The sequence below is a fragment of the Eschrichtius robustus genome, chromosome 2 (assembly GCF_028021215.1).
Source record: "Eschrichtius robustus isolate mEscRob2 chromosome 2, mEscRob2.pri, whole genome shotgun sequence".
Taxonomy (NCBI): Eukaryota; Metazoa; Chordata; class Mammalia; order Artiodactyla; family Eschrichtiidae; genus Eschrichtius; species Eschrichtius robustus.
Genome location: NC_090825.1, coordinates 91,246,558 through 91,273,247, shown reverse-complemented (window position 1 = coordinate 91,273,247; position 26,690 = coordinate 91,246,558). Strand labels below are relative to the sequence as shown.

At 37.2% G+C, this 26,690-nt stretch overlaps 1 protein-coding gene across 1 annotated transcript in view; it reads right to left on the bottom strand.

Moving 5' to 3' along the window:
* MCC (MCC regulator of WNT signaling pathway) overlaps window positions 1-26,690 on the bottom strand; it is a 424,188-nt gene that overhangs the window by 327,854 nt on the left and 69,644 nt on the right. The window lies entirely within an intron of this gene.

Here is a 26,690-nt window from a genome sequence, read left to right as displayed (position 1 = left end):
ATTATGCTGTATTAACAGACCGAAACCCAGTTTCGGGCAGAGTTATTCAATCAGGTTAGCCAAGCTCCATGTTAATCAGCAAGATCAAAAGGCCCTCATGCTATTACCATAACAATTTTTGCTGAAGTGATGCTGAGAACTCAGATCCTCTGCTAAGGAGCCAAGGCAATCATATTAGCATCCACATAAATGGACCACAAAAAAACAAAGTGTATTTTTAAAAAAACACAGTAGATGTGTATAACTGAGTCACTCTGCTGTACAGCAGAAATTAACACAACATTGTAAATCAACTATACTTCAATTAAAAAAATACAGTAGACTATTCCCATTACTCTCTTTTAATCTGTCTTCACATTACATTTTTCTGGATAAAACCCAACATTCCTGAGGCAAAATTCGTCATTTAATTTGGAAGAACTCACTGAAAATTTTCAAAAATGTAGGTCTAGTAACCATCTTCCTTTTGCCCCTTGAAGCATGATGGTACCTGATGTTTACAGGCTCACTCTCAGCCTCATGCCAGTCTGTTTTCACTCCCTTGCTCACCTCAAAAGAAGCCTGTTGACCACAGGCAGATGGCCATGTTTTCTTTTCCTGAACATGGACACCATGTTCTTTTGTCCCCCATGCTCACCAGACTCTCTGACGTCTCTTTTGATAAGGACACTAATCCCATCATGAGGGCCCCATCACCATGACCTCATCTAACTATTCCCCTCCCAAAAGCCCCATCTCTAACAACTATCACATTGGCAGTTAGGGCTTCAACATATGAATTTTGGGGGGACACAAATATTCAGTCCATAATAACCACTGAGCAGCTGCTCTCCAGGCCAGTAAGGACAGTGGCTGTACAGCATCCCGTTAAACACCAAAGGCCAAAGCACTCCCTGGGCCTAGAGGTCTCTGCATACACAGAACCAAAGGAGGCCATAATATCTGCCACCATAATCCTCTAGGGTGCTCTGAAGTAAGAAGTAAGATGTATACTTTTAAAAATCTGAACACTTAGTGTTTAAAGGTGGCAGAGCACAGATTCCAAATGCTTCTCTTATCAGAAAAGCACAGGAAACAAGTGGCCATTTGACATCTTTATAAAATACATCACTGGGAAAACCCTGCTTTCAGAGAGGATGCTGCAACACAAAATCTGCCAAACATTGAGATCCTTGCTCTGCTGGGTACTTGGCTATAAACTAGGGCTTTAATCCCATTTTCAAAGTGCCACCCAGGTTTGGTTTCAAAGCCTGCAATTAATGCACTTATTCACCAAAGGCACTATGCCACCTTCCCAAGGGCCAAGCTCCCTGTGAGAATCAGGCAAACCAACATTTGGAACACCTGAAATTTACCTTAAAGATACTACAACAACCATGACAGCTAACATTTATTCAAAGCCAATAAGGGCCAGGCACTGTTCTAAGAACCTTACATATAGTATGTCATATAGATCCACCCACAGTCTATGAATAGCGAAGTCATTTTTCCATTTTAAGAAAAAAAGATATTTTCTCTCTTTTAGCTTCATTTTATAGACTTTGCTCATTTGCATAGAATAGTGGTTAAGAGCTGGGGTTTTGTGGTCAGATTCACCGAGGTCAAGTCAAGAGTCACCATGACCAGTTATGTGACCTCAAGCAAATTATTTAACCTAAGCTTCAGTTTTCTCAACTTTAAAATGGGGATAATAATATGTATTTCATAGAGGTGCTGTGAGAGTCATATAAGATTAAAATATGTAGAACGTATGAGACAATCCCTGGTATATGACAAACTGATCAAGAAATGTGAGCAATTATCTGGTCACACCTCACAATTTTAGTTATTTGGAACCCATTTTGGACAATTTATTAGGGAACAAATATATGAGGGAAATGTGTACCTCCCAGGTTCTGAAAGGTACCTGTTAAAATTACCAATTCTTTTTTTTTATTTATGAGCTGTTTTTTTTTTTAATTTTTAAAAAAATTATTTATCGTTGGCTGTATTGGGTCTTCATTGCTATGAGGGGGCTTTCTCTAGTTGCAGTGAGCGGGGGCTACTCTTCATTGTGGTGCGCGGGCTTCTCATTGCAGTGGCTTCTCTTGTTGCGGAGCACAGGCTCTAGGCATACGGGCTTCAGTAGTTGCAGCACGCGGACTCAATAGTTGTGGCGCGTGGGCTCAGTAGTTGCTCCATGGCATGCGGGATCTTCCCGGACCAGGGATCGAACTCGTGTCCCCTGCATTGGCAGGTGGATTCTTAACCACTGCACTACCAGGGAAGTCTAAAATTACCAATTTTTAAAAAACAAACCTTTGGCGCCTAACCAGTGGCTAAATTTTCATCAATAGTTTTGTACTTAATATCAGCACTACAGACAATAAAAATAGCCAATTAGGTCACTGCCAAAGTTATGTTTCTCTGAGTATGGAATATTCCATTAACAACTCACAGTCAGGTTTGATAGACTTTGCTTCCCTATTCTACTTGGCCAACTCCTACGTCCAGAGGACACCTGGCCTTCCTAACACCTGTGTCCAGCACCGTAAGGAAATCTGCACAGCCCGGCAGTGGCAGCAGCAAGGGCTGAGGAGATATGATTTATTCATCAGACTTGTGCTCTGGCCACCCTAGACACCCCTGTTTTCTACCTCCAGTTCTTTTTTTTCCATCTTTCATTTGAATGCCCGGGGCCTCTCATCACATCACAGGCAGGTGATAATGCAGAGTGTTTAGGGGATCCTGAGACATGTATTAACAGTACTTTATGAGTGGTCATTAATCTTTCATTTATGTGGATTGTTTAGAGAACACTGCCTAATTTATTACCTTCAGTGGCAAGAGAGAAAATACTCCTTTTGAAACACTGGAAGCAGCTACCTTTCTGAATTCAGAACTACCACACCAACAGAAAGCAGCACAGGGGAATTTGAACAAATTGGCTGCCAGGTGTCAGCCTTCCCTGTCATAGCACATTTACTATTTCTAGATAATACTAACATCAACAGAAGCAGCAGTAAATCCTTTAGTCCAAAGGAGAATCACCATATGAGTCTTTGGTCATTTATTAATGTCAATTCTTGGTACAAAATTCAGGAGCTCAATTCCCATGAGGGCCTCTAGCTTCCTACAGCACAAATTACATGCAAACACAGGCCAATTGTCTTAAAATCTGTGTCTGTGGTCTCAAGGAGAATTGGGTAGGAAAGGATAGTTAAAAAAATCTATGTATCCTTCTGGGAAAAACCAAAAAAACAAAAAGTAATTCGAAGCACATATCCTACTAAGGGGAGGTGAACCTGCTGTATAGCACAGGGAGCTCAGCTCAGTGCTCTGTGATGACCTAGATGGGTGGGATGGTGGGGGGAGTAGGAGGGAGGTCCAAGAGGGAGGGGATACATGTATACATATAGCTGCTACACTTCGCTGTACAGCAGAAACTAACACAACATTGTAAAGCAACTATACTCCAATAAAAAAAAAGTCAGTTCTTTGGCCTTTGGCAATCTTTAGGAAGTGAGTCTATTAGCATCCTATTTTGAATACAGGTCACACGTGTCCCATCTGGGGACAAGGCACTGAATTTCAATGGAACATTAGGAATACAGTGGAAGATGCATTTTGAAACGCAGCTCCCTCCCCCCTCCCCTGACCCCAAGACTACTGATAGGTGACAAGAAAGAAAGAAATGAAGAAATGTATTTCTTATTGAAGTGCACTTACCAACATCATCATCATTAGTGGATATTTCTTAATGTTCCACTCTGTACAAGTAAATTCAACAGTCCTTAATGTATTTAAGCACAGGCTGAGAACACTAAATGGAAGATAGTTTAGAGACAACCAAAGGGATAGCTGGAACAAACAGCCTTTAAAATTCTTCTCCAGCTTGAGAGTTTATTGTTCTGTTCTTTACCAAATATAATATAAAGGCAAAGTGTCTGCCCTTCAGCAGTTAATAAAGATGCGGTGGTAATCATCTTTAACCTTTTTAAAAAACTAAAAATAATATTTGGCAGCTTGTTATCTTGGTTTGTCTAAACTAGACATATGAAGGGGATAAGCAAGAGGGTTGGTTCAGGGCTAAAGAATTCAAAGGAGAATTTAGGGAAAGTGTGTTAAAATGAGGAGGCATTGGAGTAAAGAAGGGTTAATTGAGTTTCACTTGACCCTGAGGCTGGCTTGGGGTTGGGGGGGTAACACCTATGGTCTACAAGACTTTAAGATTTTTTTTAAAAGATTTGTCTCTCTTGGTATTTTGGATCAACTTATCCTTCTCTTACAAGGCATATTAATGGACCATGTATTCAGTAAGCCCTTGGTAGTCACTGATTTTTAAGTACCATAAGACTAAACGGGGATAATGCTAATCTGGACCTATTCTCTGTGGTGAGAAGCATCATACACATCCTTAGGTTGGCATGCCCATAGGGATGGTCGTATTTCTTGGCTGAAAATTAGTCTAATCAAAACGGGAAAATGCCGGGGAAGGGTGGGGGGAGGCAGGGAATACATAAATAGGAATACAAAAATTGAATGCTGATTCCAGCTTCTTAGCAAAAAATAGAATTATTTTTTATTCCTAAAAAGTTGGCACTTTTGTTTAAGCTTTTAAAAGGTGGTAGGTTATATTAATTTTCCAATGTTAAACCAAGCTTGCATTCAAGAGACAAACCCAACATAGTCAAAGTATGTGATATCTTGTTTATATATTATTGATTTTGGTTTGCTAGTATTTTGTTTATGATTTTTGCATCTCTGTTCAAAAGTAAAATTGGCCTATAATTTTTCTTTCTTACACTGTACCTGTCATGTTTTGGTATCAAGGTTATGTGTGAGTCTATGTGAGACTGGAATTATTTGTTCTTCCAGTGTTTGGTAGATCTTGCTGGTGAAGTTGTCTGGGTCTTGAGTGTTCTTTGTGGAAAGATTTTTTTAAATTACTGTTTTAATTTCATTCTTAGTTATAAAACTATTCAGATTTTATATTCCTTAATGAATTATAAAACTATTCAGATTTTATATTCCTTAATGAATCAGTTTTAGTAAGTTCTGTTTTCTGGAAATTTCTTTATTTCTTCTAAACTTTATATCAGCAGAGAGCTATTTATAATATCTTCTTTTTGTTTATGTTTGCAGCATCTCTAGCAATGTCTGCTTTTCACTCCTGATACTAGGTGTAATAATCCCTTATTTGGCTTGACTGGGTGACGTAATGTTGACTCAGTTGCTATACGTGCAAATTAGAGGCCCCTGAATGCCCTATTCCTGCTACAAACATGCTACGCCTACATAGCATATGACCTCAGCCAACAAACCCAGATATTGCTAATCAACAGTGCCCAGGTGCTTTGCATTCCTAATACTGGACCAAGAGAGTTCATGGTCTTCTTTTCCTCTGACCTCAACCTGGAGAGCCTTCCTGGACTCCATGCTTGATTGGGTTGCCTGTTTGGCAGTAAAACTTTCCCACTCAGTATTCAATCCTTGCTCTCTAATGGTCTTTATTTTTTTTTTTCCTTTAACAACTATTTGTGCCTTATCTTTTTCCACTTTAGCATTCTTGCCAGGAAGAATCAATTTCATAAATCTTTTAGAAAAACCTATCTTTAGTCTATACTGTGCCTCTATATTATGTGCTTGTTTTCTATTTCATTGATTTTGGTTATCTTTATTATATCCTTTCTTCTTTTCTATTTGTGTTTATTTTGCTGTTCTCTTTCTAAATTCTTGGAATGGATGCTCAACTCAGCCCTTCTTCTTTTATCTTCTAATATATGCATAAAAAGCTATAAAATTTCCTCTACGTGCTGCATTTCAATTGATATTTTCATAATCTTTCAATTCAAATTATTTTGAATATCAATTCAAATTATTTTCATAATTTTGTCTTAGATCGAGGAACTATTTCAAGGTATGTTCTTAATTTCCTATCATATGGGGTTTTGGTAGTGTTTTGATTTATAGATTCACTGCATTATATTCAGAACACATGGTCTATGTTATTTCAGTCCTTTTAAATTTGTTGAGACTTGTTTTATGGCCTGTACATGATCAAATTTTACAAATGTTCCATGTACACTTGAAAAAAGAAGTATATCTTATAGTTGTTGGATGGAGTCTGCTTTATATGACCATTAGGTCAAGTTTATTAATTGGGTTGTTCAAATCTTACAAAGCCTTATTTATTTTGGCTTTTGTTTGTTTGTTTTGGTCTGCTTATTCCAGCAATTAATGAGAAATATTCTAATAATCCTTCAAAATGATTATGGATTGGTATATTTCTCTTATAGGTGTCAATTTTTACTTTATGTATTTTGAGACTTTCTTTATTGGGTAAATACAAATTTAAAATTGTTACATCTTTTTGGTGGATTTAATCCTTCACCATTTTGAAATTTTTGTGGTATAATAAAAAATATATATTGCCTTTTGCTCCCTTTTCCTGGCACAGAGCTCCTAAAATTCTTGGAATTTCCTGAATAAGAGTATCATCTGTATACTAATGAGATGACTCAAACGGACTGGAGAAAGGGAGTTATAGGGGCAAGAGACTGAGTTCAGCCATCAGCAGTTGATTTCATTAACCACGGCTACATAATAAAATCTCAATAAAATCCCCTTAACAATGGGGTTCAGGAGCTTCCAAGTCGGCGAACACATCTACGTGCTGGGAAGGTGGTGCAACCCAACTCCATGGGGACAGAGGCTCCTGTGTTTGGGATTCTCTGGGTCTTGCCCTATATACCTCTTTATCTGGCTGTTCAATTATTATACCTTTACAATAAACTGTAATAATAAGTATAGCACTTTAATGAGTTCTATTGTCATTCTAGAAATTATAAAACCTGAGAAGGGTGTTGTGGAAACCCCTGAAATTGTAGTTGGCCAGGAAGAGGTACAGGTAGCCTGGGGATCCCCTTTGTGGGTGATGTCTGAAGTTGAGGCAGGGTTGTGGGATTGACGCCTTAACTTGTGGGGTCTGTGCTAACTCCAGGTAGCATCAGAGTTGAATTGCAGGACACCTGGTTGGGTCAGAGAATCAGAGACTTGGTATTGGAGTGATCTATTTGGTATCAGGAAAAAAACCCACACCCTATTTTTTAACTTAAAGACAATTTTGTTTCCTATTATTATAGTTACTCCAGATTTCTTTTGTTGAGGAAGGCTTAACATACATTTTGCCATTGTTTTTCTTTCAAGCTTTTCATTGGTTTTTTTAAAAAATATTTATTTATTTACTTATTTATTTATTTAGGCTGTGCCAGGTCTTAGCTGCGGCACGTGGGATCTTCATTGCAGCATATGGTATCTTTAGCTGCGGCATGTGGCCTTCTTAGTTGCGGCATGCACATGGGATCTAGTTCCCCGACCAGGGATCGAACCCGGGCCCCCTACATCGGGAGCGTGGAATCTTACCCACTGGACCACCAGGGAAGTCCCGCATTGGTTTTTGATTTATCCCTTATAAACAGCCCATAAGCAGATTTTTACAATCCATTCTTACCACTTATGTCTTTAACTACAGAATTTAATCTATTTACATTTAATTGAAATACTAATACAAGGATTAATCTCTTTTCATCTTATTTTGTTATTCCTATGTGTCTACTTGTTCTAAATTTCTTTCTCTTTTCTTGCCTTTTGAAACATTTTCTCATTCTATATTTTACATCTATAGGTTTGAGAGTTAAATGCTTTCTATTTTACTGATTATGATGGACATTACAACATGCATCCTTAATTTATCAAAATCTAAAGTTTATCTATATCTTTACCTAGCTCTGGACAATATAAGAACCTTAGAAAACTTAAAATCTATTCATCCCACTCTCAACCTATATGCTTCTATTGTTGAATATTTATTTTCTCTTAAAACTCCAAGAAAAGTATTATTGTTTTTTACTGTTTAATTTAAGTTTATTCACATATTTACCACTTTCTTTATTCTTCTTTCTCCCTTCCAACTCAGAACTTCTATCTGGAACCACTCTCATTTTGTTTTAAATATATCCTTTAGAATTTCTCTTAATGAAGGTCTTTTCTAGGTTCATGTTTGTCTTTAAATGTCTTTATCTCACCCTGATTCTTGAAAGATACTTTTGCTGGGTATGGTGTGTTAGCTTGTCAATTACCTTTCTCAATACATAGAGGACAGAGGAATGCCATTGTCTTCCATTATTCTTGAGAGTCTGCTCTCAGCCTAACTGTTGCTCCTTTGAAAGTAATCTGCCTCTTAAAAAAATACTTTCCTAGATTTTTTCTTTATCTTTGGTGTTCTACAGGCTCACAGTAATGTGTCTAATTATCTAATTATGTTACTTGATATGTATATTTCTTGTAATTTTTCCTGCTCAGGACTCATTGGGATTTTGGAATCTACTGGTTAGTATCTAGTTTTCAAAAATTCTAAGCCATTACTTCAAATGCTTATTCTGCTTCATTCTTTCTTTCCTCTTCTTCTGAGAATCCAATTTTATGTTATGTCTCTCTTTCATATTTTACTTTTTACATGTGTTTCTTCCTCTGTGCTTTATAATGTCATCTAACCTTTTTTCTATTTCACTAATTCTCTCTTTATCTCTAACTAATTTGTTGTTAATTTTAATTGTTTTATTTCAACTATAACATTTCTCACTCCTAGATGTCCATTTGGTTCTTTTTCAAATCTGCTTGGTTTTTTGGTTTTCTTTTTCTACCTTAGATTTTCTTTCTGAACATAGTAAACATAATTACTTTATATTCTGAGTCTGATAATTCCAATAAATGAAATCTTGGTGGCTTTGTTTTTTATGTTAATTCCTGCTCGTGGTATGTAGTCTCCTGATACACTTAGTAATTTTAGATACTGAGTTGCCCATATTCCTTGGAAAATTATTTGTGGAGATACTTTTAGAACTGCTCTACTCATCTCCAAGGCAACTTCTCTTAGAATACTCTGAGGGTGGTGGACTTCTGGTTCAACTTTACACAGAGGGTAGAGCCCTCTAATATTCTAGCACTTGAAAAAAGGGTATATTTTATAAAATTCCCTACCTGAGCAGTGCTTGGAATTTGTCTTCTGTTCCCAGAACCCACAAGGTCATGTAATCCAAAATTCAATTTTACCAGGTTCAGACAATAATCTCAAGGTAAAAGTGGCTTGATGCTCCCAAGTTTCCTCATTGACATATTTTAGATTCACAAATTTTACTATTTCACTAGATATTCAGTGTGTTAAAGGAGGGCTTTAAATCTATAGTCATTTCAGCTTTACAACCTGTTTCAGCTGGAGGATACATCCTGATATCTAATCATGTTACTTGATATGGGAATCCATATTTGTTCTTTAAAATATGACTTGTGTGAATTATGATGATGTAAACTACATATTCACAAATGGGCCATGCCTACTTTTCTTTTCTTGAATAATCCTGTTTTCCCTAAAATTAATACTTCTTTGTATCTTTGTTTAGTTTTCTATGTATCATGAATTCAGGCTCAGTTTCTTAGCTAATTATCTAAATCTCCTCTTAATAATTTAAGATGCAGAGATACTCCATCAAATTTAGTCAGAAAAACTTCTCCTGGAGCTTTCTGACCTGCTGTAGTCCAGACTGGTTCCAAAGACCATTATGCTTCACTTCTAACTTGTTTTCACTCTTTGTTTCATGGTTCCATGTATTTTTCTTCCTAGGTTTAACTCTTTTTTTTGGAGGTCTAGTAGATTTCTAAGAAATTAGGCACGGGAAATAAGTTTTCTGAGACTTTGCATGCATGAAAACATTTATATTTTATCCTTATACTTCATTAATAGTTGGTAAAGAATTCTAAGTTGGAAACAATTCTTCTTCAGGCTTTTGAAGACAATGCTAATTTAATGTCATTGTTTTTGAGAGGTCAGAAGCCATTCTGATTCCAAATCTTTTATATTTGTGCTCTTTTGTTTTTCCTCTGAAAGTTTGAAGAATCTTTTTTTTTTTTTTTTTGTCCCTAGTGTGATGAAATTTCACAATGATGTGTGTCTTAAAATTCTGTGGTAGGTGATGCTTGGTCAGCCCCTTCTATCAGGAAACACATTCTTCAGTTTGGAGGACAATTTCATGGACCACTTTGTTGACGATTTCTCCCTCTGTGTTTTCTTTGCTCTTTTGAGAATGCCTATTATTTGGGTGGTAGACATCCTGCGCCAGCCCTCTAATTTTTCTTATCTTTTCTTTCCTATCTTAAATTTCTTTGTTTCTCTGCTTCTCTTTCTAGAAGATATTCTTATCTTTATTCCTCTTTCTTTTTGTTGAGCTTATAATTTATGCTATGTTTTTTCCAGAGCAGGTTTTTTAATGTTTCTCTTTATCCTGGTTTTTTTTTTTTAATGGATACAATATTTTTTCCTGTATTTCACAGTATATTAAAGAGGGACTATTTTGAGTATTCTCCTTGCAGAGTCTCTGTTCCTTTTAAGTTTTTCTACTTGTTTTGGTCTCTATCTTTCATTTTAGAGGAATTCCTCAGATGTCTTGGTGCTCCTTGGTTGATTGCTCCTTTGGGCCATATGACCTGTTCCAGCTCTAAGATCTCAGTTCCCCATTCCCCAAATTATGGAAGCCTATCAGGCTTAGCTTAGGAAACACTGATCTGTGCCATACTGGATGAATTGGGACTTCATCAGACCAGGTATACACAGAAGTGAAAAAGACAAAATGTTTTCCCCCAGCCTTACCTCTTTCTTCCTTCCTCAGGTTTCTTCCACAACACTAATTCTCCCCCTTCCCACCTGTTCTTCAGAATCTCTCCCTTGGATTCCCCTCATTAGAGAGCCAGCTCAAGTAAAAAAATCTGATCATTTTACTAATACACAGTATGAATGACTGATAAGGCTAAATATATTCTCTGGTATTTGCCTTTTAAAAAATGAGGACAAAAGCATTCCTTGGGATAAACCAAAGGAATAGACTCTAAGAGTACAGCTTAGTCAACAACAAAGCAAATCAGCAGAAATGTATAAGAAGACAGACAACTCGCTTAATAAAAACAAACCTGGCAATGGAGGGAAAATCTCCACAACAGATGATGTAACAGAAACTCATAATCTCAACTGTTATCATCCATAATTCACCTTCCCCTTCAGGATTTCCCTCTAATTATCCCTGCAACCATTCCCAGGCCATGAAGAGGCAGAGTTGTTTCCCCTCCGACACTGTGGCCCAAGAATGGACAATTGTTCTTCCTTAGTACCACAAACAAAGCAAAGTGGCAGCATTCATAAAAGATTTTATAAACATCAAAAGAGAAATTAACATAGAAATGGCATGAAACTCGATAATCAGGCATATCAGTGGAGATTTACTTTTTGTGGGTACTATCCCTATCCCATCCTAATTCCCAGTCCAGCCTATGTTATGACATTATCCCAATTCCCAGCATTTAAGAGCATAAAACTAGATAGTCAAATTCCTCTTATTCCAAAAGCAAGGGGCGAAGGCTCAAAAAGAAGTCACCTCCTACTCTGTTGACTTAAGACTTTCTTCTGACAGAAGCTGCAGACTGGTGGGTATGAACTATATGTGGTCCACAGTTATATTTTGTTGATTCTACTCAAAAATCATTTTTTAAAAATTTAGTCATCAGTATTAAAACTTTGGAGAGATCATATTTTTAAAAAGTAAAAATATTTTCTGGTATTGAACACACACACATATATACACACACACAAACACACACACATACAATGTCTGGAAACATTTGGTTCCCATTCCCACATTTGGCTGTAGTTGAGCATTGGCTGCCTCTTTGCAAATGGGCACGTGTCCTCCAGTTTGCTGGAGCCTGCATCTGGTCAACTTCACTCATTTATGTTGTCTACCTGCCCTCAGTAAGCATTTGCAACTCTTCCTTTTGAGCTACAGTTCTACATCTGAGGACCTACTCTTTCCCAGGTGACAGACTGGGAGGAACAATCAGAAATCACCTTCCTGTTCAGGGGAGACCCCACCCATCCCAGGGCTGTGGCCTTGTAGACCTAAGTATATATCATAAACTACAGTCTCAATTTCATACACGAGGTGGACACTAACAATGGGGTCCTTTTTTATCAGGGTTTTTGCCCAAGAACCAGTACCATCTAGCGGCAAGTTTGGAGACAGATGACATTTAAGTACTATGTTGACATACAAAGGGCAAGGTGAAAAGGTTGATGTTTACATCCATAGATTCTAGACCTAGTTACTGTTATCCAAATGAGATTAAGTGAAAAATCCCTTGAAGAATAGTATAACCTAAGTTAAAAAAAAAAAAGGGCAAAGTGTAAAGTGTTAGAAAAACATAAGCATTTTGAGTGTCTTGGTTGTGGCATTAAAGCAACTGAAATAGGTGAGATTGGTAACTAAATTTACTCTTTAGGAGTTCAGGGAGTTCAGAGTTCTAAATCTCTACCTAGAAATTCATAATAGAAAAACAAACAATCCTAGAGGTTGGAATTCTAAGTTTTTGTTAATACAGCAAGAGAAAAAGAGGAAAGAACACAGCAGTGTGAATTAGCAGAAAAACAAACCAGGAGCCAGGAAAGCTCCAGTCTAGTCCCAGCCATGCCACCAACTAACTCTGTGACCTAACAGTTATTATTTAATCCTCCAGTTCTCCATTTCCTCATCTATACTAAACAGATGGTGAAACTAGATGGTATTTAACAGATTCTCTGGGCTGTAATCTTATAATTCAAGGGCAAAAACTTATCAAGTACTCTAAATCTTAAATCAGATAAATCAAAGAAAACATTATAAATACCAAGAGAGAAATCTGACATGGTAATTTTTTGCCTTAAAATTTATCTAGAACTGACTGATATGTATTCATAAATGAGAGCTAAATAAATACACAAGGTATCGGATTAAATTCTCCTTCACCTAGATCTTCTTGTGGATAGCAAACTTAAATGGATCAACTGGAAACCATACAAAATTCTTCCAAAACAACCATAAAGATTTAACTGATTTAAACAGTCATTTATTAATGCTCTTTCATTTATGTTCTCCAACGAACTTGCAGTAGTCTTACAAGAGATAAAACAGGAAGCAAAATAAGCCTTCCTGTGCTTTTTGTGCTTATAATGTTGAGTGAGAGTTTCTCTAGAATGAACAATGGACAATGAAATAGTCTGGCCAAACTAAACACTTTCTGCGAGCAGACTGAGCCTTTATCTCAGCCAAGTAATCATTTTTATTCCATGAAAAGTATCTAAAATCATGCCAAGTTGTATCACTGCCACTGAAATTGGAATGGTTTCAACATCCATAAAAACAGTGACACTTAACGAATTGGTGCAGTTAAATCATGCTGGAGAGAAAAAAGATGAACAATTTTGTTGGGTTCTATGTGGTTCAAAAGATACAATCAACACAGGTAATCACTGGCACCCTTCATGCCAGGATTACCACCTGAGATAAACACACCTGGATTTCCATGAACTCTTTGTCTTTTGCTGACTAAAATGAAGTGATTAATGCCACTGGGAATGAGGCTAAAATAATATACTCAAAAAGAGCAGCATCAAATAGCTTGAAATGCTGATAAAAGACAAAATCAGGAAGTAAGACAGAACCAGTTTGCACTACTTGAGACATCACTTTACAAGAATTTAGACCACCACAGAACAGTGTATTTTATTACGTGAGGTACTAATCTACAAAAGAAATCTAAATTATTTAATATCTCAAGAAATACCTGAGAATCCACTGATCTTACATATGCTTGCTTAGAAGTTTAAAAACAAAATACATCATATTTTGTTTCTTTGTTCTGTCTGCAGTGACTTCAGAATGGAGAGATGAAAGCCAGTGTACCATAAATAAAATCTGACATCTTAAGTGCAGAATATTTAAAGTTTACATGCACACACACATACAGAATTGAAGTTCAAATATACCCAATACAGAAACATTTCCATTCTGATACATAAGTAACATACAAATGACTCTTGATCATTCTCACTGTCTCAGATGATGTCAAAAACATTTGTTGTCTTTGGTCTTGTTGGCTGTTTTATACTTACATTTTAATATGTGTGTTCAATCTTCTGAGAACACACAACACCTTAAACAACCAATGAGGACATAACTTGGTGATGCTGGGGATGGGGGAGAAATGATTTACAATATCCTATCCCACTGCCTTGTTCAGAAGGTCTCTTAGTCTGTTCATGGCAAATGACATGACTTCTCAGACTAAACCCAAACAGATTTTCTCTCTATTTTAGTGTTTCACACTTTCCCTGGCTTAGGGAAAAGGAAAATGTTTGGTTTTAATGGATGCTTCTGATCTTCAGGTTACTAAATCTGTGAGATATATTAAGGACATTATTATGTTACATCCTTAATTACGCTCATAATTTGAAAGCAAGATTTGCCACATATAAGCTGCTGCTGGGTAATCAAGATTTTCCTGCAGGATTGCTTCCCTGTATATACTGAGTTGAAACCTCTATTCCTTTTTTTTTTTTTTTTTTTTTTTGTTAAAACTATCAAAGCCATTGCAATAGCCACTCCAGAAAGTGCCTTTGCTGGTGACCGTAACAGTGTTTGGGCAGCCTTAGATACTCTTTATTCCTTGACCCGATGGACTCTGTAGGTTATTATCTGGTACCAGAGTGACTGTCAGCTCAAATGTCAAAAGCCTTAAACAGCCCAAGAAAACAAACTGGAAGAGAAAGAAGCTCCAAGGTTCATACACTTTTAAAGAGATCCTTTAACAGTGTTTCTCAGTTTTTTCCACCAAAGTACTCCAAGGCAGATGAGAGAGAGAAAGAGAGAGTGTGTGTGTGTTTGTGTGTGTGTATACACACACACATATATATATCGTCTGATTGCTGTGGCTAGGACTTCTAATACTAGGTTAAATAGAAGTACTGATAGTGGGCATCCTTCTCTTGTTCCTGAATTTACCGGGAAGGCTTTCAGCTTTTCACCACTGAGTATTAGTTGGCTGTAGGTTTGTTATAAATGCCCCCTATTATGTTGAGGTATGTTCCCTCTATATCCACTTTGATGAGAGTTATCATGAAGGGATGCTGAATTTTGTCAAATGCTTTTTCTGCGTCTATTAAGATGATCATGTGGTTTTCGTCTTCCCTTTTGTTAATGTGGTGTATCACATTGATTCATTTGCCTATGTTAAACCATCCTTGCAACCCGGGAATAAATCCAATTTGACCAAGGTTTACGATCATTCATTGTATTGCTGGATTCAGTTTGTTAATATTTTGTTGAGGATTTCTGCATCAATATTCATAAAAGTTATTGGCCTGTAATTTTCTTTTTTTGTAGTGTCTTTGTCTGTTTTCGTATCAGGATAATGGTAGTCTTGTAGAATAAATTTGGGAGTGTTATCTCCTCTTCAATTTTTTGGAATAGTTTGAGAAGGATTGAGAAGGATAGGTTTAAGTTCTTTATGTGTTTGGCAGTCTTCCGCAGTGAAGCCATCCAGTCCTGGACTTTTATTTGCAGGGACTTTTTTTTTTTTTTTTTTTTTAAATTACAGATTCTACTTCACTTCTAATGATCTGTTCAAATTCTTTGCTTCTTCTTAACTCAGTCTTGGCAGGCTGTATGTTTCTAGATATTTGTCCATTTCTTCTAGGTTGTCCAATTTGTTGGTCTATAACTGTTCATAGCATTCTCTTACGATTTTTTTGTATCTCTGTGGTATTTGTTATTTCTCCTCTTTCATTTCTTTTTTATTTATTTGGGTCCTCTGTCTTTCTTCTTGGTGAGCCTGGTTAAAGGTTTATCAATTTTGTTTATCTTTTCAAAAAACCAGCTCTTGGTTTCACTGATATTTCCTTTTGTTTTTTTTGATTTGTTTTATTTATTTCTTCTCTGATCTTTATTATAGCCTTCCTTCTGCTGACTGTGGACTTTGTTTGTGCTTCTTTTTCTAATTCTTTTAGGTGGTAGGTTAGGCTGTTTATTTGAGATTTTTTCTTGCTTTTTGAGGAAGGCCTGTATCTCTAATTTCATTTAGCATAATACCCTCAAGGTCCCTCCATGTTGTTGCAAATGGCAGGATTTTCTTCTTTCTCATGGTTGAATACTATTCCATTGTACATATATACCACATCTTCTTTATCATTCATTTATCAGTGGACACTTTGGTTGTTTCCCTATCTTGGCTGTTGTGAATAATGCTGCAATGAACATGGGAGTGCAGATATCTTTCTGAATTAGTGTTTTCATTTTCTTCAGATATATATCCAGAAGTGGGATTTCTGGATCATATGTTAATTCTATTTTTAATTTTTTGAGGAAACTTCATAGTATTTTTGACAGTGGCTGTACTAATTACATTCCCACCAACGGTGCACAAGTTTCCCTCTTCTCCACACCCTCACCAACAACCTTTCTATTGTCTTTGATGATAGTCATTCTAACAGGTGTAAAGTGATATCTCATTGTGGCTTCAATTTGCATATTTCTGATGATGAGTGATGTTGAACATTTTTTCATGTTGTCTATTGGTCATCTGTATGTCTTCTTTGGAAAAATGTCTGTTCAAGTCCTCTATTTTTAATCAGATAGTTTGTTCTTTTTTTGCTATAGAGTTGTATGAGTTACGTACATATTTTGGATATTAACTGCTTGTCAGATAGATGGTTTGCAAATATATTCTTCCATTCTGTAGGGTGCCTTTTCATTTTGCTGATTGTTTCTTTGCTGTACAGAAACTTTTAAGTTTGATGCAGTCCCACTTGTTTATTTTTTGCTTTTGTTGCGTGTGCTTTTAGTTGTCATATTAAAAAAAATCATTGCCAAGACAGTATCAAGGAAATTTTATGTTTTCTTCTAGTAGTTTTACAGTTTCAAATCTTACATTTAAGTTTTTAACCCATTTCAAGTTAATTTTATGAGTGGTATGAGATAGGGCTCCAATTTCATTTTTTTGCATGTGAATATCCAGTTTTCCCAATACCATTTATCAATGAGACTATCATTTCCTCATTGAGTATTCTTGGCTCTCTTGTCAAGTATTAGTTAACTGTATATGCGTGGGTTTATTTCTCAGCTCTTGATTCTGTTCCATTAGTCTATGTGTCTGTTTTTAATACCACTACCATACTGTTTAGATTATTATGCCTTTATAATATAGCTTAAAATCAGAAAGTACAATGCCTCCAGCTTTGTACTTTTCTCTCAGGATTGCTTTGGCTGTTTGGGGTCTTTTGTGGTTCCATATGAATTTTAGCCTCGTTTTTTTTTTATTTCTGTTCAAAATGTCATTGGGATTTTGATAGGGGTTGCAATTAATTTATAGATGGCTTGGGGTCTTTTGTCTTTCCTCATATTCATAATACTTTTACAAACTTCTTAAGGGTAATTCCCTATATATATATCACTTATCTACTGCTATGTAACAAGCCATCACAAAACTTAGTAGCTTGAAACAGCTGCAACTTACTGTTTCTTGTGATTCTGGGGTCAACAATTTGGGCTGGGCTCACCTGGGCAGTTCTCCATCTTATCTCACCTAGGATCATTAACGTGACTTGCAGTCATCTGGTAGCTCAACTGGGGCTGTTGAAACTATGATGTGCACATTCATGTGTCTGGGGCCTCAATGCTGCTTACTGGCAGGGCCTCGATGCTGGATATTGGCTGGGCCTCTCTGTGCGGTCTCTCACCATTTGTTAGTCTAGCCTGGACTTCCCTTCATGGTTGCAGGAATGTTCCAAGAGGTGAAGCAGGAAGCTGCAAGGCATTTTGAAGCCTAGGCTCCAGAACTCGCACAATTTCACTCTTGTCACATTCTGTTGGTCGAAATAAACCACAAAGCCACCCTAGATTCAAGGGGCGTGGGAAAAGAGCTGCAAAATATTGTGGCCATATTTTTCAATCAAGGACAGCAAACCTTCTCCTTCTTTTGTCACTTTAGCAGCAAGTGTCACAGTGAAGGCACCTACTACATACTAGCTGAAATGAACTCAATGTTCTGGTACTTTTATTACATCCAGCTTGAGACTATAACCTCGAGATAAGAATAGATTTAAAGGAAAAAATTAATCTTGAAAAGTTTGATTTGTAACTCATTACTTGGACTAACTTCCTTTTAAAAAAATGCCTAGGTCCAAACACATGTCTTATTTGAAAGGAATAGTTTTACCTCAAAGAAAGAGGCCCATGCTTTGAAGACTGACAATAAATCAGCAAATAGTTACTAAACCTAAGACTAGGTACTATGAGTACCAAACAGTTTTGCTCATTGATATGTTAATTTATTGATCAAACGTTCATCCAGTGTTTGGCATGTGTGAGGCTCTCTGCTATTCACCCAGGATACATAATCTAGTTGAGAAGAAAGAAACATAAACGTACAGTTATAACACAGGATGGTTCATAATTACAATGACGGATAGGCATAGGATATAATAGAAGCACATTTAAAAAACAGAATGCATTAAAATTTTTACAATTTGGTTTTATGACAAGACACACGTGAATCTCCTAGTTGCAAAATATATGTGTACATGTCAGTTTAATGTAGCATTATTAAAGCCTTTTGAGGATTGCAAGAGTATATATTGAATGAAAAGATAGGAGGCAAGATTTACACATAGGGCCACGTGGTGGCCATCTGCTCTTTTTACCTGCCCTGCATCCATTTACTCTTCTTGTGGTGACAGCACCTTGATTCCCTCCCTCCTTTCCTCAACTCTCAGTCCATATGATGTGGACAGAAACAACTCCACTCCAATCTTATAGGTTGAGTGTGTGGTCCAGGCCTGGCCAATCAGACCACTGCATTCTTCTGGCCACAGGGACTTGTTCAAGGATAGGTATATAACCCAAGAAGACCTAATGAGACCAATTTCCAGGATTTTTGTGGAGCTGCTGTGAAGAGAAAAATCACTCTTTTCTCTTGTAGTTACTCAACAGAACGGGAGTATTCCTGGGGCTGCTGTAGGCCACAACAAGGAGCCTGAGAATAAAGCTATTTCTGAGGGAAAGGGCTGAAACAGGGAGAGAAGAAGACTGATGGCATTTGAATCTCTGGAGCTATTCATGCTATATCTAACTGCCTAGATCCTCCAATATATTCACATTTTCTCTCTCTCTCTCTCCTTCCTCCCTTCTCCCTCTCCCCTCCCTCCCTCTCCTTCTCCCCTTCCCCTTTTCCTTCAAAATATTAGTGTTGAGGGTTTGCGGCTTGTCACCAAAAAGCTCTAACTAATATAGTACAGAAGGAACAAAACTCAAAACGTAGGCTCGAGGAGAATGTATCAATTAGAAGGCCAGCATTATTGAAGCTAAGCGTCCATGTGAAGAAATAATGGGGAACAAGATGGAGTAAGGTAGGATGAGCCCACTGGATGGTAAGGAGTCTTGACATCCAAAAGAGTTCAGAGAGCCTCTTAAGTAGACAAGAGAGAATCAGTGCATTTTTACCATAAGTACGTATTTAAAATATTTGGAAGTCATAGCAGCATCAACTGGAATTAGACAAAAAGAACTGTTAGAAGGAAACTGCACTAATTCAGAGGATGAGGAGGAAGACCCAGATCTGGACCATGGCAGGTCTAATCTGAGAAGTACGAACAGGTGAATCAGTGGGTGTTAGGAACTGCTCAAGGCCAGGAAGGACAATGATTAATAAAAAGGGATACAAGTGGACTAAGTTAATCAAGAACTAAATCTACCCAAATTAACTCTAAAAACAGTCAATCTACGGACAGTTGTTGACAGTGTTCTCAGTATGCAACAGAAGAACGTTAACACGATACCTATTATTTAAAGAATTTAGAAGCCTCTAGGGGTAGGATTAATTAAATAAACATATTGTTAACCCTATGACATAAGGCTTAGAGTATGTAAAAAACTACCAGTACCACCAACAAAAAAACAAACTTCTTGAAAACTTCAACTGGGCTAAAAACTGCTGTGACTTTAGTCTGGTTTTATGCTCACTGGGCAGTATTTTTAACAATGAATCACTCTCAATGAGTGATTTTATTTAAAAGACTCTGTGTTAATTATTAATTTCTCATCCAGAGTCCATAGAGGGCTTAAACCACATTTGATTCTCTAAATTTACCAGCCATAACTCTACATACTAGTGTCAATGCAGCTGAATTGGAAAATGCCCTCTGTCTCACTTAATTTAACCTGTTTTAAGAGTTTAGAAAAATATTTATACACATAGACAAAACCCCAACAATATTTAAGAGTACCATTTATTCTGAAAAAATTGGGATGTTTCAGGACTAGACAGGTTTTGCATATATTAACTAATTTTAGTTTTAATTTTTTAAAAGCAAGATACTAAACCAAAATTCAGGGGGTTGCTTGTCTCTTTAAATGTGCCAAGGAATCAGGATATCTCCTTACATTTCCTTCCTCAGACTTGTGGGGTTTGGAGTCCTTCCTGTCTAACTATGTATTCTTTGATCTAACTTTTTACTTTGAGTTCCATTAAGGAAAATTCTTCCTATTAGTTTCTCCAAGAAACTTCAGTACTTTATATGCTCCTTTTGGACCACAGGGGCACTATCAGAGCAGTAATTAATGAAGCTGACGCATCAGGTGGGAATATATATCAAGGAAAGGCCAATAAAGCATCTTTGAAGATACAGGTTATTGGAAACTGTGCCCAGTGTTCTAATCTTAGCATAAATTAAATTTAGTTGCATTAATTAGCAGATTTTAATGTCTGCTGTCTTAAGCAATATTTTAAAACCATGGGGATTTGATTCAAATAAGTTCTTGAGCTCTCTGAGACCTGACCAAAGGAAGAAAAACAAGTGCTCCCAAAGATATGAAAAGCACAGACCTCATTAGGCAAGCTTGCAGGCTCATATCAGCTCTCCGCAGACAATTCAGCCTTTTTTTTTTTAGTGGTCATCACCCTGAAGCAGTACCTCTTTCACATAAATCACACATTTGACAGGAATATGTAGAAATCATGTCTAAAGTTCACAGCTTAGTTGAAGTAAAAAACTGTTTATTTAAAAGGGCACGTTTGAATAAAGGCTCTGTTGGAATTGCTAACATACATAAATACCTAATGCTAGGAATTTTTTAAAATTCCAGAGTCTTCCCCCATCACAAAGAAAATTGAAAAAAAAATTTAAATCACAATTTTTTATATGTGATTTAAATTTTAAAAATTTTTAAATGAAAAAAAATTTTTTTAATTTTTATTGGAGTATAGTTGATTTACAATGTTGTGTTAGTTTCAGGTGTACAGCAAAGTGCATCAGTTATACATATACATATAGCCACTCTTTTTTCAGATTCTTTTCCCATATAGGCCATTACAGAGTTTTGAGTAGCGTTCCCTGTGCTATACAGTAGGTCCTTATTAGTTATCTATTTTATTATTTTTTTTCCCTTTAAATCATATTTTATTGCATTTTCCTTCACCTAGTCATATTATGGGAAGAAAGAGCCCGTTCTTGTTGTAGTTATCTATTTTATATATAGTAGTGTGTATATGTCAATCCCAATCTCCCAATTTATCCTTCCCCCCCCAAAATGAAAAGCTTTTAATCACAAAATTTTAAAATGAAAATTACAAATAATTATAACGAATCTAGATTATTTATTTTCCAATGGGAAATTAGGTAGCATACACACAACCTTGTAACTATTTTGGCATAATGCATGCTGTCACTTTGCTGCCAAAGAGATGGGCTTCTCTAACAGGCCTTATCCTCAGATCCCTCCTCAAGACCCTGGGCACCATGTGTCTGCAATTGCTGGAAGTGGTCTCTGGATGGCAGTGTTCTTTTTAGTTTGCATCTTGGTCATGAAGATGAAGTTTCTAAGCAAAAGTTGCAGGGGACTCCAAGAATTCTCTCTTTCAATAAGTGGTGTCTTAGTGTTCTCAACTCCTTAGTAGCTCTGTGGCTTAGAGCAAATCACTGAACTTCTCTGAGCCTCAATGTCCTCTACATAAGGAGGGTTCTATTCTAAACCTGGAATGTAGTGGCAACGATTAGAGATGATAATGATAATTAAAGTAATGTTATTGTTTATTGAAAACCTAATGTGAACAGGCACTGTGTAAGAACTTTACAAGTGATATCCCACTAACTCCTTCCACATACCCTATAATGCAGGTATTACTACTCTACTTTTAGAGATAAGAGAAGTGAGGCTCAGAGTAATCAGGAATGTAGCCTAAGTCCCACAGCAACTCAGTGGTGAACCTGGGGATTTAGCATGTTAGCATATAATACAAGTTCCTAGAAAATTGCCTTGTGCATAGTAAATATTGGTAATTTTACACTTTTTTTATTATTGCTATAACTATTAAATTTTATATAGCTGGTGCCTGAAAGACAAAAAATTTTGAATATTATTTCTAAAATGACATAAAATGATACAAAAATCTATTATGACTTAGTTGATCAGATATCTTAATTTTTCCCCAAAGTATATTTGAGAAAGGTCAAAGAGAAGATTTGTAAATAAAAGTTTAAGGTCAATTAAATGTGGGGAATGCTATGTATTTTATTCTTCTCCTGGAGATTCACAGGAAACATAAGCACATTAAAGACTCCGAGATGTCTGGAAGTAAACTCTTCATCTAATTTAACCCAAAGTTTTCAAATGTTATTTGTCGAAGAAATTCTTTCTTCCCATAGTATTTATGAGCATCTCTTGAAATCAGTGTTCTGAGGAAAACATTTGGGAAAAATGAATCTATCGAAACTCCTCTTCCAAGTAGAGCCTGTAATGTTTTGACAGGTCTTTTTCTGTCAACTCGACTCCCTGCTGTGATGTGCTGTGAAATGTTAGGGCTGACAATAAAGTCTTTCTGACACTTAACTGTTAAACCTAAGTTTTTCTCAGGCTTTTCTCACAACAGCACAACATTCTTTCTGCTTCTCTTCACAATGCAGTCACAGGTGAAATCTCAACCCTTTCCTGAAACTCCTGCTCACGGTATTTCTTAGATCTCCTTATGGACCTTATCTTCTGCACCATTCAATGGCCTCTCAAGTTTCACTGACTTTAATTTAAACCTTACTGCTACCTAATTTGTCATGTGCTTATGACTCCACAATTAAACTGTAAGTCACTTAGTGTCTGGAACTATGCATTGCACTTCTGTGAAGCCCTAGAAGAGCATGAACACAGTGCATTGCTCATTCATTCATTCAACAAATATGCACTGAGCATGTCTCATGGGCCAGGCACTGTTCTAAGTGCTGGGGTACAGCAGGACCCCAGCAAGGCCATCAGTATTCTAGCAGAACTTTTATTGCACTGCGGGAGATGGATAAATAAGTGTTCAAGTAAGCATATAATATAATGTCAGATAAGAATTAGTGGTCTGAAGCATAAGGGCATGTGAAAGAGTAAATGAGAAGAGGTTACATTAGCTTGGAAAGGCCTCTCCAAAGAGGGAATATTTAAGCTGAAATCTGAATAACAGGAAAGAGTCAGCCATGCAAAGAGAATGTCAGAAAGAGAAGGTCAGAAAGAAGAGTGTTTTAGACGAGAGGAAAAAGCCAGGGCAAAGGTTGGCGGCCGGCTAAATTTGCTAAGTTAGCGGAATAGCAGGAAGGTCAGTGTGGCTGGAGCCTGTAAAAGAAGTCAGGGGAATTGTTATGAGATCAACTTAGAGTGGTGGGAACAGGGTAGACTGTGGTAAGGAATTTGGACTTTATTTGAGTTCATATGGAAGCCATGGAGTGCTGTAGGCACAGGAATGACCTAAGCATGTTTTCATAATTTTAAAAGACCACTCTGACTGCAGGATAAAGAATGAAATGTAAGGAGTCAAGGGAGGAATCAGGGAGGCCAGTTACAGGCTCTTTCAGTAGCCAAGGCAAGACATGACGGTGTTAGAAAAGGGTGGTGGCAGGAGAGCCAAAGAAGTGGACAGATTCTGGAAGTACTCTGGCGAAAGAGGCAATGGGACTTTCTGGCTCGAGCAAACTAGTGGATGGTGATATTTCCTAGATGGGGATATCTGGGACAGAAACGACCCTGGGAGGAAGGGTAGGGAAGGGAATCGAAAATACTTTTTGACCATGTTAAGATTGAGTCATCTATAAGATGTGCAGGAATATGTGTCAGTTTTACCTGATTCTGAAGCTCAAGGGAAAGGGCAGGGCTAGATACATACATTTGGGAGTCACTGGCACAAAAACAGTATTTAAAATCATGAGACCACATGAGATCATCTAGGGAGAAAATGTAACTCCAAGGCACCTCAAAATTTGGAAGTGGTCCAGGAGAAGAGGAGTAAAAAAAAAGAAAGAGAGGGAGAGGGAGAGAGAGACAGAGAGAGAGGGAAGCCAAAACAATATGCAGAAACCCAGGAGAATGTCGTGTTGAGAAGTCCAGGAAAATAAACTGCAGCTGAATGAAGGAGTAGTCAGCTGAGCCAATGCCAAAGATCTAGATGAGGACAGAGGAGGAACCACGGGGTCGGACAATGTGAAAGCAATAAGAGCAGGGTCAGTGGAGTGCTGATGACTGGAGCTGGGAAGGGTGGGCTGAAGGAAAAATGAGACGTAAGGACAGATAAGCATTCAGTGTAGACAGACTCTTCCAAAAGTTTAACTGTTAAGAGGAGCAGAGAAGTGGGGCAGTAGTTAGAAGGCACATGCAGTCAAGAAAAGGCTTCTCCTGACCTCAAGATGGGAGATACTAGAGTTTATCTACATAGAATCAGAAGGAAAGATTGATGATGTAGAAAAGAGAGGGACTGATTGAACACATAAAGCTTTGTTTAATTATTACAGATTTTTACATGTATTTGATTCACATTAGACTGAATAGGAAGTTGTTTTCCAACATGAGTGTAACTGTGACAATCTCCAGGAAATAAAACTGAGTGGCAATAATAATAACAATATTAACTTAACTTGTATCTAGGGCTTATAGCTTATCTTGCTATGCCAGGCATCGTTTCACGTGCTTTCCATATATATTCGCTTCTTTTTTAAAAAATTTTTATTTTATTTCTTTATTTTTGGCTGTGTTGGGTGTTTGTTGCTGTGCACAGGTTTTCTCTAGTTGCGGCGAGCAGGGGCTACTCTTTGTTGCGGCACGTGGGCTTCCTGTTGCGGTGGCTTCTCTTGTTGCGGAGCACGGGCTCCAGGCGCGCAGGCTTCAGTAGTTGTGGCACGCGGGCTCAGTGGTTGTGGCTCGCGGGCTCTAGAGCACAGGCTCAGTAGTTGTGGTGCACGGGCTTAGTTGCTCCGCGGCATGTGGGATCTTCCCGGACCAGGGCTCGAACCCGTGTCCCCTGCATTGGCAGGCTGATTCTTAACCACTGCGCCACCAGAGAAGCCCTATATTAGCTTCTTTATTCCTCCAAATAACAATAATTGTTCTCATGTTATACTTAATGAGGAAACTGAGATACAGAGAGATTAAGTAACTTCTCTAGTGCTGTGTAGGCAGTAAGTGACAGAACCAGGATTCCCACTCGCATAAGCTGCCTCTGAAGCCGTAACTACCAGGATAAATTGGTAAATGGTCTTATGTGTGCTGGCATTTCCTCAGTTCATGATACGTTTTACGATTCACCTCCTCTCACTTACCTCTTCTTTCTCTAAGGGTATGTGGTTATAGAAAAGGATAAAAAGGAATAGTTTTTCAACCCTTTCTTTAGTTGGGGCAATCTTATGAGACGGTCAAACCAATTAGATGTGGGCAGCAATTCCATCAAAACCGCTCCTTTCAAGATATTTTATAAACACCACACATTAAAATACAATTTTCAACAGTTAGTATAACTTTTTTTCATACAAGTATTCCTTCTGTAAACACATTTGATACACATTTATATATCACTTTAATGGCTATATGGTATTCAATTGTTGAGACATACCACAGTTTACTTAACCCTTCAAATACATACATGTGTGTGTGCTTATGTACTTATAGAAGAAGTCCAAGTTCTTGGCAGAAAAATTAGAAAATACAGCTTAGCAAAAAGAATTCTACTCATCCTTTCATTTAATAAACCAATTCTTAGTGTCCATTTTACATGATGCAACCATTACAAATCATGCTTTCTAATGCTATTTAAAAGCATGAGGAAAATGCAGAGGAAAAACTGCAAGATACAAAATTATATGGAAAGTATGTGAAAAAATATGTAAGAAACAATTAAATCGCACATACACACACCACATGAGAAAGAGAGGGAGAAATGTAAACAGTAGTTGTTATTTCTGGGTGGTAAGATATTAAGGATGATTTTTATTTTCTTCTGCTTGCCTTTTTTTCCTTATTTTTTTATAATGAACATACACTAATACTCAGAAAAATGTTAGTTCAAAAATTAAGTATTTCTACATATTGCACTAAGAGCATATGAATTACCAGATATCTAATTTGCAGCTAAAATGGAATCCATTAAGATAGCAAGGCATATGGGATAGGAGGGCATTTTTATTATTTCAATTACTCAATAATAATGCTCCCAATTACTCCACTGCCCAGAACACCATTCAGGGTGTGCATGTCTGTGTGTGTGTGTGTGTTCTGTGGGGCAGTACAGAATCATCCAAGCTAATTAGTATGTATTTAACAAATGATGGACAATTAACATGGAGCTTTGCTTCTTGCCACTAGATCTACCGAGCGGAGAAAGAAACAGAGAGGGAGATCCAGGAGACATTTCCAAGGAAAAAAAGTTCCCTAAAGTATAGGCAGAAAATTCAGATACTTCCTGTATCCCTTGGTTCAGGCTATCCCTTTAAGATGCATCTTTCC